Genomic DNA, 13,627 nt, shown 5'->3' on the forward strand with positions numbered 1-13,627 from the left:
TTACTTGGCTTAGATTATTTTCAGGATTTTTAGGAAAGGGACACTTTCATCTCTGAACTTAAGGTTGTTCAGTATAATTGAACTAGTATCACAAGAAATGAAAGTAATCATCTAATCAAAGCTAGTAGCCCCCCCAGTGGCACAGCAATATGTCTGCGGACTTACAACGCTAGAAACCAGGTTTCGATACCTGTGGTGGGCAGAGCACAGATAGCCCATTGTGTAGCTTTGTGCTTAACTTCAAACAAACAATCAAAGCTAGTGTTTCAAATTATTTTTGAGTAGTTAACACTAATCAGTTAACAGGCCTGACAGTTAATCGATTATCAAATTTCACAAATCACCCAGCTCTAGTATTAAGTGCTCAGTAATTTGTGAAAACCTGCTCTTGATCTACTGTACCGATGTTTAATAACCTTTTATGTTTGTGAAAATGTTTGCAAGCATAAACTACACATTATGTAGAAAAAAAATGGCTTCTTCCTATATCTCAAAAGAAAAACCATTAATAAATAAAATATCATTGTCATTTAACATATACAATTCTTGTCAATATTATGATGATGATGATGATTTAAAACAAAAATCTAATAGATATGATAAATAATAACAGCTTGCATTCTTTGTTGTGTGAACTTGTTTAAATTATTATTATTGAATCGGTATAAAATTTATGAGTAACAGCTACATTTTTGGACCATAAATAAAGAGGTACTTCAAAGGAAATTTGTAATTGCTTCAAGAATTAAACTTCAGCAAGCATGAATATAGTTTGGACATAGATAGTTTTTTGAAGTTGCTAGCATGGTTCCCACAAGTAAGGAAATATGGAAAAACTCGGTGAATTTCATGTGATTCAGTGATGCTTCTGTGAGAAAATTGGCAAAAAAGTTAATTATCTTAGTGCCAAAGAATTGCATACAGATGAATTCTGGTGCATTTAGTATGTCAATATGCATATTTTTTGCATAAAGGTTGTTTGGTCTACATTAATCTTTTTATTTACTCTCATTTGCCATGGAGTATGAAGGCAGCCATAATAGATAATATGAACAGTAGCTAGGTTTCTGCCTAAATGGAGCATATATAGTTTAGTAGAACCCAAAGTGAACCTTGCAGCAGGATAAATAAAAAGTTTTATTGTTTTTACATGTTAGGTTGTACTCATGTCACAGATGCCATTTTATTGTATTTACAGAAATTCAAAATAACCAGTCTTGCCATATTTTATCTGATATATTTTACATAAGAAAAATATCAAAACATAAAATTGGTAATATTTTACCAATTTATTGTGAAAAACTTTACAGATTATCACATATTTTATATATAGCCTTTATAGTGGCAAAAAAGTTCAAAAATGATCAGTAAAAATTACTTAAAGCTAAAAACAAATGTCAGACATTTTGAAATATTAATTCGTAATTTGAATATGCAGAAAAATCATTGAAATTTCAGATATTTGATTGCAATACAATGGATTATGATTAAAAATATGACTAGTACTAAAGATGTACAGTGGGCCCTTCTCCAACATGGGGGATACGTTCCTCGAGCAAGTTATGTTAGGCAAATCCATGTTGGAGGAACCCAATACCTTATAGGATTAGTATGAATATGGGAACAAAGTCACGTTAAGTCTCTGATAAATGCTTATATACGAATTTTTTTTTACATATAAGTGAAAAGCCCCACCTATACAGTATTGTATATGAACTAAAAATATAAAATCATGAATATAATAACATTGACATGTGATATCCTGCACCTGTAAATGAAAATATCTTGAATGAAATAATACAATACAGTGTTTTATTGTAACACCTATGAATGATGAAGACGAAGATCTTTTGTTGATGAGAGGAAGACTTGCAATGATGATAGATTTGGAGGCTAAGAGGTTAGTTTAAGGCTGATGGATCATCAGAAAATTTGGCCTCAAACTCCAACGAAGCAGTTGTAGATATCGATGGGATTGTGTCCGAAGGTGTTACATCAGCTGACTTGGGCTTCATAAAGTCATTAATATTTGGCTGTTTTGCTTTCCTCCACAAATCTTTCAAGATTTCTCTGAAGGGTGCTAGAACATCATTAAATCCTCTTTTTAAATTTAATGCTTCTCTCCATTATGGGATCCATGTCTACATCCATTCCTGGGAGCTCATCTGCCTTGCATAGGAAATCGGACACACTGTGAGGATGGGTTTAGTAGGATCTGTCTATTCAGCATCTTTCATCAGTATCACTGTCAGCTATCAGTGCTTCAAGTTCTTCATTTGTTGGCTCTTAGTAATGGGATTCCAGCAGCTCAACCACCTCCTCATCCCTCATATTATCAAACCCCTCACCTCCAATTTCTTTAGCGAGTCTCATGAGATCAGAAACTTCTTTCTTAACCATTGGAAAGCCCTTGAAATCATTTACGACTTCAGGGCAAAGATAATGCCAGCATGCATTTATAGTAAACATTTTCACCTCATCACATGACATTTTTGGTGATATCAGTACAGTCCTTAATGTTATAAGCTTTTCAAAACGTGGTTAAATGTTCAAAAATACCAGAGTCTATAGCTTGGGTTGCAACGTCGGTAGACATTCTTTGTACAGTAAGACTTGAATGTTTTTATTACTCCTTGGTCCAGTGGTTGTAGGATGGATGTGGTATTGGGAGAAAAATATCTCCACATTAGGATGGCTGAATTGTAGTGTGTCAGAGTCATGGACAGCTGCATTATAACTATAACTAGAATAACCTTAAAGTTGAAGTTCTTCTTTGCCAGGTATTCTTTAACCTCATGCACGAAATGATTTTGCAACCAGTCATTTTAGTTATCCATGCCTTTTTATTTAAACACCAAACAACAGGCAAATGTCACTTATTCTTGCCTTTTAATGAGCATAGGTTTGTGGAGCGATACACTAACATAGGCTTGCATTTAAAGTCACCCGATGCATTCCTGCAAAAAAGAAAAGTGAGCCTATTCTTAAAGACCTTAAACCTGGATGCTACCTTCTGCTTTTTGGTGATGTATGTCCTGTTGCCCATCTTCTTATAAAAGGGCCCTGTCTCATTTGCATTAAACACTTGTTGAGGGGCATATCCCTTTTCCTTAATGAATTCAAGGAACCACGGCTTGAATTGTGCATCTGCATCACTATTGGCTGACCCAGCTTTACATTTTGAAGGTTGAAGCATTGTTTAAATTTAGCAGCCTGAAACTCACTGGCATCTGCAGCACTTCCACCCTCATTGGAGACTACGTATTCATACAAACTACGCGCTTTCTGACGTATAATTATACTATCAACAACAGAGCCTTTGTTGTTCACTTTAAATAATTTCTTCATTTATTCCATGAATGGATTCCTCCTAAGCACTTGAGAAACCTTAGTACTTATAGGGGCAGAAGCCTTAACATTTGCACAGATTCTCTCTCAATTCCTCCTAATCATACATACGGAAGACTCATTCATACCATATTCCCAGCCTATGGATGATATACTCATCCTGCTTTGTGACTTTTCAAGGATCTGAATTTTCTCAGCTAATGCCATAACTTTGAAGCTTTTCTTCGCCTCATTAACACTTTGAGATGCTTTACATTTTGATTCCATATTGCTATCTAAGGGTAATTACGAAAAGCATCAAAAACTGGCAAAAAAAAATATTGACTACACAGCACTGAACTTAGCCCGATCACTTAGACACATGGTGGGGATGGAGTGAGGCTCGGGAAGCTGGAGATTGTTTATTTCTATCCTTACAGGTATTCTTTACTGCACATGTCACAAGGTTTTTATGTCTTACATTCAAAATTTTTTATTAAACTACTTTTTATTTATGTTATACCAATTAGTATAGCATAAAATCTTAGCTAATAATCCATATTTTAATAGTATATAAGTTTTAAGTTCTTAATTCTATAAGGCAATATTTAAAAAAATCCTTGAATTTCTTCTAGTGTGACACACGTGACACATTTTCTCTATCTTATCATCCACCCCTCCAAATTAAATGTAAATTACTAGTTATAAAATCGTTATTGCTCAGACAAACTATAATTTTTATATCCTTTACTTTTGTTTGGTTACAGAGCTATCAAATAGAAAATTAGACCCCTTCTGCCATACCCACCTGTCATATCCTCTTCTTCAGGATTTGTTAATAGTTCTCTCTCTTATGTTTCGTTATATATTATCTATAACCAGTTAAAAATCAATGTTTTCATCTATCAAATGATGTATTATATTATGTTTTGTTCTGAACAGATAGATGTCAGTTTCACTTATAATACACAATTTATTCCTGTGGAAACATGAACGACTAGCTTGGATAAACTTGTAAAGACTCTTGTCATATAGTTAGAAAGCCAGAAAAATTTTCAGAGTTAGGGGAAATTGTCTAATTTTTACATGTTATTAGTCTGTTTTGGTTAGTGCATTATGCAATGAGAAAAATATAATTATAAATAGATGTATACTGTAACAAGCTTAAAGCTACTTAGGATAAACGAATGTAGTTTCATGTTACAAATTGAAGTCATTCTAGAAAGAAAATAAAGGTAATTTAGATTTATTTAGTTCTTTTTGTTTGTTATGAGGTTGGTCAAATTGATTGATCCCATATACAGATAGAGTAGAGAAAATAACAGATAAAATATAAAGATTTGCAGAAAAAAACGTTTGAAATGTATTTAAGAGGTTTTAGGGATTACACAAAAGAGATATGAGATGAAAAAAGTATTTTTGATTTTAACATGAAAATTGCTTTGCACATGGACTATTCAAAACAAATACTCAATATATTCATGGACAAATCTTTATTTTAGTTTATTAAAAATACTTCACTCAAAATAAGATTTTTTGTATGTGAAAGGCATAATGTTAACTGAATAACTGCCAAATTTTGTGATGATATACACACTATATTGAAAATTTGAAGTATTAAATCCATAAAGACTTTAAATGAGTACAAAAAGGAGATGTGGTCAGTCAGATTGACATTTCCTCAACATTTCCTTTATCCAAATGTAATGTTAATGTTAAAATGTTGCTAAAAATGTTAAAAATTGGTAGAAACTGTTACCTCTTGTTACCAAGTTTAAGAGCTATAACATTAATATTGATCATCTTTCCATCAAGCTTCTTCATTATGATTTAATTGGTGAGTTAATGGTTCCAGATGAAGTACACTAAGACTATAAATACATCAATAGCTGGTTATGTTTGATGATCTCTTTTTATTGATTTATTAAAAATTTTGCAATCTTTGGCCATGTCAAGTGGTACAACATTGCATTGCCATCAATAATCTCTGCATCTGGCCCAATCTTTGAGACTGTAGGCAATCTAATTATTGCTAGTTTATTCAAGAGTGATGATTTGTTTTCTTTTCAGAATACCATACTTGTAGAATAAGCAGAATGGGAGAGATGCAAATTCAAAACTGAGTACCTTGTGGAGATCTAGGTTTCTGTGAGTACTTGTCACAAACATTTGTGCATACAGCTTTTCTGTATTGTACACTGTTGTCTCTCCATTTTTGACTTCTTTCTTCATCATCTCCATTATGACAACTTCTTTCTTCACAGATTGTAGAAACCATTGGGGATGTTTGTCCTAGAAGTTAGCAGCCATTATATTGCCTATTTCAACTGAATCTTGATCACTGACCTTATTATCTGCCACGTGTCCATTCAAAATGTTAATAAGTTTGTTTTTTTGTTGATATCAGAAGATGAATATATTCGTGTAGTTCATATCATCTTTCTATCTTCTACATCTAATCCTATTCTTTGGATTCCTTCTCTGTTTTTCCAATGTAATATCTTTTCTTCAGTACATTCTTCTTGATTATTTTACATAAGAGTCCATAGAGGGAGAGATTATGTTGCAGACTCTCTATGATAAAAGTCATTGTAACATCTGATCTGGGAAGAGGGTGATATTCACATTTTACCTTGCCATACTTAATAACATTTGTTCTTCAAACCGGTCATAAAACATTCACTCCATGGACCTTCCACACTTTTTGAGCTTTGTTAGTTAGTTGTGCTTTCATTTCCATTAAGTATCATAATTTCAGTGCTCTGCTGCAAAGAAATAAGGTATCGTAGGTTTGACATAATGGGAACAAAGCAACCAGTTTGCTTCTCTCTTTGACTGAATAAGTATTTATCATGACAGTCCATACTAGCAATATATAATTGTCCCATCAGAGTTTGTCTAACTTCTTCCAGTCTTGCTTAAAATATTCAGTTTTAACTTCTACTTCTACTATGTGCTTGTAAAGATGGAATAATGCGGCCTACCCATGTTCTCCCTTTGACATTTACATTTCCCTGTCCACCTGCCTCTGTCAGAGCAGGTTATTTGAACTCTAAGGTGAGGACCTATATTCCTATTCTTTTCAGATATTTCCAGTGTCAGAGATTTCGACATTCTAAGACATTTTGTCATGGTGCTTTGATGTGTGCTTATTGTGTTGGCATAGGCCACAATAACTATGTGTGTTAGTTGGATCCAAATGCATAAATTGTAATGGTTCACACTCCTCATACTTTCATTCTTGCTCTATATAGATGAGGAGAAAGAAGTACAGCATTTAAGGACTGTTAACAACATTTGTTATCTAAAGTCATAGAGGTGATTGTACCCTGTTTAAACTGGGACGTATGGGGGTGCAGACGGACCTTTCCATTCCTCACACAAAGTATTTCTCTCATTATATCATGAGTCACCTGCTCCCCATGTATACAAGAGTTGACAAGTCTACATCTGCTCCTGTCTCTGCCCCCACTGCAACATCTAGTGAATGCTCGGACCCCCCTCTCCATTGCTCCTGAGGTGGAGGACAGTTATTTATTTACACACTCACTGGAACATCCTTTGTCTGACAGACATCTTCCCAATTGACCCAGGGCAGGATCCATGGAGGTAGATAGACTTCTTTCTAATAAACAGAAATAGCATGGAGGAGAAAAAAAAGGCTCTTCACCCAGCTCTCCTACTACTAAATTGAAATGGCCATGTTGATACAGTGGAACTGTTGAGGTTTCTGTTCGAATTTAGATGACATTAAAGCCTTGATTGATTCCTATCATCCTGTGGGTCTTTTCTTACAGGAAACCTTCCTCAGACCTGCATATGCTGTCATCTTTCAGAGATTTTTTTGTAGAGGAATGACAGATTGTGTAATGGACGACTTCATGGGAGTATGGCACTGCTGGTTGACCAGCATGCACCCACCATGTCTGTACCACTGTAGGATGTTACTATCTGTATTTCTGTGTGTTGTACCATTATGATTTGTTCTCTTTACCTGTAACCAGGAGTAGGTTATGATCAAGCAAACTTTAATGATCTTATAGAACAGGTGCCATCTTCCTTCTTCATCTTGGGAAACTTTAATGCTCACAATCCCCTCTGGGGTGGTACTAATATTGATGGGAAGGGTTGTTCCGTGGAGCACATGCTCTCAGACCGCAATTTCTCTCTCTTTGACCATCAGTTCTAAGGTTGTTTAGGGTAGAATTTGGAGGTTCAATAGAAAATTTGCTTTCCATTCCTTTTTTGATCTTGCTCACCAATTGCCAGGAAGTTGCTGATTTACACGGTATTGCTGACACCCCTTTGGAGTGCTTTTCTCACCTTTCCAGCACTTCCATATCTCCTCATGTCTTCTTAGCCATCAAGTTACAAGCTGAGAGATCCCCACTTTTGTTTTGGGCAGATAGTCTCTATGACTATAATTGACCATTTATGCTGGTGGAACTTAATATTGCAGTACATCATTTGGACCAGATGATAATAATTATGAGATGCTGTGTCATCTATCTCCTGCCTCTGTCACTTTTCTTATGGTTGTTTTTAACTCTTTCCCTGTGGGTACCCATGTTTGTACATGTCACAACCTTTTCACAGAGTTACATTCAAAATTTAATTAAACTACTTTATTATCAGTATATACGAGTAAACTTGGAATCAAAATATAATTAACTCTTTTTCATATGGGCATCCTTTTGTGCACGTGTCACAAGGTTTTACTAAGGTACATTCAAAATTTAATAAGCTACTTTATTATTGTGGTATATAAATAAATTTGACATTAAAATATAGTTAATAATGCAAATTTTAAGTCTATGTAAGTTTAAATTCTTAATTTTGTAAGGCAATATAAAAAGAAATCCTCAATTTCCCCTAGTGTAAAAATTATGATATTTGCTCTCTAGATATTTCCTCTTCTCTAATTTATTTACATCCCTCAAAGAAGTATGGAATTTAAAATAAGTTACTCATTATGATATTGATATTACTCAGGCAAAGCATATTTTTTACAGTCATCAATTTTATTTGGTTATAGAGCCATAAAATTGAAAATCAGACCCCTGTTTCCACACCCACCTGTCACATTCTTTCTTTCACTAATTGCCAATAGTTCTCTCTGATGTTTAATACTTTTTTTTTTATAACCAATAGGAAGCCAAAGTTTTGATCTATCAAATGAAATATTATTTTGCACTGAATTTCAAAAAAAGATCCAAAACTCAAGCACTTTCAAGTAGTTGACTATTGTTCAGGAGAATGATGAAGAATAGTCAAAAATTCAAAAGTGCTCAAGTTTTGGGTTTATTTTTGAAATTCTCTGTAACTTTTGTGTGTGATCTTGTGTCCTAACTCTTTTATCAAAAAATATTTTATTGCATTGTTTACTGTACAGAAAATTGTCTATTACATTCCAATTCAAACTTTATTCCCACATGAAACACATCGATGAGCTTAGCTGAATTTTTAATAGCTCTCATCACATAGTTAGAAAGTCAGGAAAATTGTGATAGTTATAGAACGTTGTCTGCGTTTTTACATGATATTATTCTGTGTTTGTAGGAGCATTAGTTAATTTTAGAATAATTATGTAGTGTAGTAGTACCATTAGTATAAAAAAGTAGGATTTAAGTTTCATCAACAGCATTAAAAAAGATCCAGGTAAGTAATATATTTCTTGGGTTTCATGTGCATTCTTTATTTATTATTATAAAAGTAACTACAATGTAAAAACTCGAAACTTTTTAGGTTAGATTAGGGAAAAAAATTGTTTTTCACAAAGTACGTTCTTGAGCAGCCTGTGTGGTACATAATTTGATAGGTAATGTGAGCTACAAGTTTACCATGTGATTTACAGCTTTTGTGGCAAGATTACTAGTTAGACATGGTTCAAAGGGCAATGATGCAATAAAATTTAAATAGAAATAAATGTATACTGTTGTGAGTTTTAAGCTATTTAGGATAAACAAATGTAATTTCATGTTACATTTTGAAGTCATTCTAGGAAGAAAAAAAAGGGCAATTTAGATTCATTTCATATTTTTTTTTATTGTTGGTTACAAGGCTGGTCAAATAGACCAACCCAACATAGAGATAAGGAAGAGAAAATAACATAAAATATAAAGTCCTACTGAAAAAAAAAATTAAATTTATTTAGGAGGTTATAGAGATTATGCAAATGACATTTGACAATTTTGAGATAAAGAAAAGTACTTGTAATCTTAACATGAAAATCAGTTTGTACTCGTAGTAGTCAATGCTGTGATTCCACATATTCACGGAGAAATATTTAGTGAAAATGCTTCTTAAAAAATTCTGATGTTTTGTCTACATGCTTTTTAATTCCATGAAGATACACGAAACATATTATACATTATAGTATGGAACTATAAAAGTCAATTTAGGGTAACGAATTTGGTTGATTTGTCTGAGTCCTTTAATATGATATAAGTTTTAAGTTTTTAATTTTATAAGGAAATGTTTAAAACAATCTTCAATCTTTCCTGGTATGACATTTGCTTTCTAGGTCTTCCCTCTTCTCTAATTTATTTACATCCCCTCTCAGAAGTACGAAACTTAACGTAGATTACCCATTATATTACAGTTATTACTTAGGCAAAGCATAATTTTTATAGTCTTCAATCTTATGTGTTTATAATGCCATAAACTTGAAAATCAACCCCACTTGTCACGCCTTCCTGTCACATCCTCTTTTTCACAAATTGACAATGGTTTTCTCTGATGTTTAATACAATATTACTTATAACCAATAGAAATCCAAAGTTTTAATCTATCAAATTATATATTACATTACATTGTTTTCTGTACAGAGAATTGTCTATTTTTGATAGGTTGTTTAGGCAGAATATTCATAATGAATCAAAGTTTCATATGGACAGCAACTGCCTGTTGTAGAAACCTACAAATGTAGAGGACAATGTTTCTAAAATCTTCCGCCTTTCGTTTATTTTAAGCAAGCCAAATTTTGTGAAGTTGGAATTATAGTCAACATTACTTCTCCATTACTGGGTTGGTCAAATAGACTGACACTGTGCAAATTCATTCCATAATCATAAAGATGTCTATTGCATTAAATGAAAAATAGTTCAAAATTGTCTTTTAAAAACCCAAAAGCTGAAAATAAGAAGATAAATCTAATGTGAGAATAATTGATTAATTGAATGTAATTAATGAAGTTAATGATCAATTGAGTGGAAAATTCGACTAATCAAATAACTATGTCTTATGTCCACTAAATGTTATTTCTTTTAAATAAATAATAGGTTTTTTTATTTATGTGAAGCAAGCTCTGCAACTATACTGTAACTTTCTGAGCCTCCTTACTGCTTCTGTCAGAATGAAAAGTGGAGGAATATTTTATATATTTCTTAAAATCCATGGAAAGTATTTGAATGATTCATATATATTTTTAAAAGCCATGGAAAGTCATTCTACTAATACAAGATATTGTAGTGTAATTGAAATATTACCTTCTGGTACAAATTCAGTATTCAAGTCCATACTGCATTTGTAATGAAAATAAATTTTTATTTTTTTTCTTGTTTCATTGCGAAAAGAGTTTTGCATCAGAAATATGATTAAAGTATTTTTTGGCCAATTCCTATGAATGTTGCTGATCCCTGTGTTAAAGGCATCCAAGAACGACCTTTTCGAGTATGAAAGCCCAATTATATATATATATATATATATAAGGAAATTTGTTTCTTGATTACAAATTATTGTACAAATATGCAAGAAAATGAAAACTCATAAATAATTGCACTTTGCATCTGAAGCTGTGGATGTGTTATAAGAGTGATTGTCAAATCCCACTATTTGATTAAAGTAGCCAAGTAGTTGGCAGAGGGTGGTGTTGACTAGCTGCCTTCTGTATATAAATTATCAGTTCAAGATTAGGGATGGCTAACAGGGACAGCCTTTGTGTAGCTTTATGTGAAAATCTGAGACAAAAACAAATATTTTTTTTCACTTTTAATATTACAACTAGTTCAGATTGGTTTTGTTTTTCATAAAAATAAAACTGTTTGTTGATTAGAATATTTTCAGTGCATATAAAATATTGTTTGACCATTATTCAAAAGCCAGAACAGAAATATAAATCAACTCAAAATTAATTAAGTGCTGAAATATTAATCCAGTAATTAACTGTGATTTATGGGGAAAAAATGTGTGTGAAGTGTAGTATTTATCATGTAATTATTAAAACAATATTAAAAATTATTGGAATTACAAATACAAGAAAAATAAGATACTCATTTAATTAATAAGCTTACATAGTCAATATATATATATATATATATATATATATAGAGAGAGAGAGAGAGAGAGAGAGAGAAATATAGCACTGAGTGTCTTGTGTATATTACAGTTAAATTTCTGCAGTTGAACATAGCTTATTAAGTTTATGAAATTGTTTCTTCAGTTTAATTAAATTAATTTTCTTTTTGATTATTGTGAAATACTTCAATAAAATTATTATTTTTTGCTCCCATGCTTTTTTTTTATAGAAATTATAAGATCATATCATATATGATTACAGGCAAACTTAAAGTTATGGAAAAAACAGATTTTGTAACAAAAGTAACTGGAAGAACATGTTTTTACATATAAGTATACTACTGTAGTTATAGGTATAGTGAAAGACTAGTTCTAAATTCACCTTATTGTCTGCATGCAGTAATAATTTTTATTCACAGACAAATATGTATGTTAAAAGTGAAATAATAGATACATAATATTGATCACTATTTGCATGAAGGTGTAGCACATAGTGGATTTTGATTTTCGAATATTCATTACATGTATTTGAATTGCTTTCAATTATTGGACAGTAAAGACAATAAAAATGTCATGTATTTTTGTATGTTTGTTGTACCTTGTTTACCATAAATTGAAAGCAATTACTTACCATATATGTAATGAAATATACAGGCTGCATGCAAAAGTGTTTAAAGATACCAAAATAATATTTAGGATTGACATGATCTTTAAATTTACTTGCATTCAGGATTATACAGATATCAAAAATGATTCAGCCACTACACACCTGGCACAATGTAGATCAGATCATACTAAAGTCGATTTGGCTATGTCACACTTGGCTCTAAATAATTATTTGTTATTAAATTGGCATTTCATTTCATTTTTAGTACTATCAGAAGCATTAATAGTAAAGATTCATGCCATTCATTTGGACGCTTAAAGGTACATTTTATGTTGAAGGTAAAATCATTTGAAACAAAGACTTCCATAATCTATAGTGCATGGAACCTTCCAAGCTATAAACTGTGTATTGTAGTTGAGTTGGCTTTGTAGATCAAGATGATATATAATGTTATGATGATGAATAAATAGACATGGAAATATATATAGTCATAGTTTGTAATTGGTGAACCCCCCAGTGGACAGAGGTATATCTGCAGACTTATACTGCTAGAACCCGGGTTTCGATACCTGTGGTGGGCAGAGCACAGATAGCCCTTTGTGTACTTTTGTGCTTAATAACAAATAAGTAATTGGTGAAATTTGCTTGTGCTTTTTATTTACAAATCAAAGTGATGTTTAGGTCATTTACAACATAAGAAAAGTCTTTAGAAATATAACGTATAAAAACTGAATATTAATTAAAAGCATTTTTATTTGATATTCATTTCCACTCTAGTTGTTTCTCTGAAATTGTTTGTATATTATGATTAATATATTTAATGTTATACTTGTTGTATGTTATGCTAGTTTTGTAATAAATCATTGTAAAGCTTTTTAAAATTTTACATTGCACCATGAAAAGCTGATTAATGTTCACATCATTTAGATGCTCTTTGTTAGTTCTACCCAGATATTAAGTTCCCATTATTATTATGGTTTTAAAACTCAGGATCGTTACACAAAATATGTTTGTGTGTGTATATTAAGTATCTCTATATTCAAGGTTGGATATTTCACCGTTAACATATGCAGTTTATTTTTATCACATTTCAGTTTTGGTACCCATGATGGCTGAGCCTTACTGCAATTTGAAAACAAAAGAATATACAATATCACCCTTTATTCTTCTAAAGAAGAATAGTCAACTATTCGAAAGAGCTTGAGTTTTGGGTCTCATTTTGAAATTCCATAATAAAAAGTCACTTATCATTATTAATGTTAATTTTAATGTTTGATTGCCAACTATCTGATTAATTGCTATATATATATATAACCTTCAGGAGAAAACCTTGAAAAAGAATTCAGTGTTAAAATTTCTTGTAAGTCTTTAATGACTACAGTTGCTTAGGTTTGTATG

General features: G+C 32.0%; 1 protein-coding gene across 2 annotated transcripts in view; it reads left to right on the forward strand.

Moving 5' to 3' along the window:
• LOC106460777 (WD repeat-containing protein 7-like) overlaps positions 1–13,627 on the forward strand; it is a 211,384-nt gene that overhangs the window by 35,919 nt on the left and 161,838 nt on the right. The window lies entirely within an intron of this gene.

This window comes from Limulus polyphemus, unplaced genomic scaffold, assembly GCF_000517525.1.
Source record: "Limulus polyphemus unplaced genomic scaffold, Limulus_polyphemus-2.1.2 Scaffold834, whole genome shotgun sequence".
NCBI lineage: Eukaryota > Metazoa > Arthropoda > Merostomata > Xiphosura > Limulidae > Limulus > Limulus polyphemus.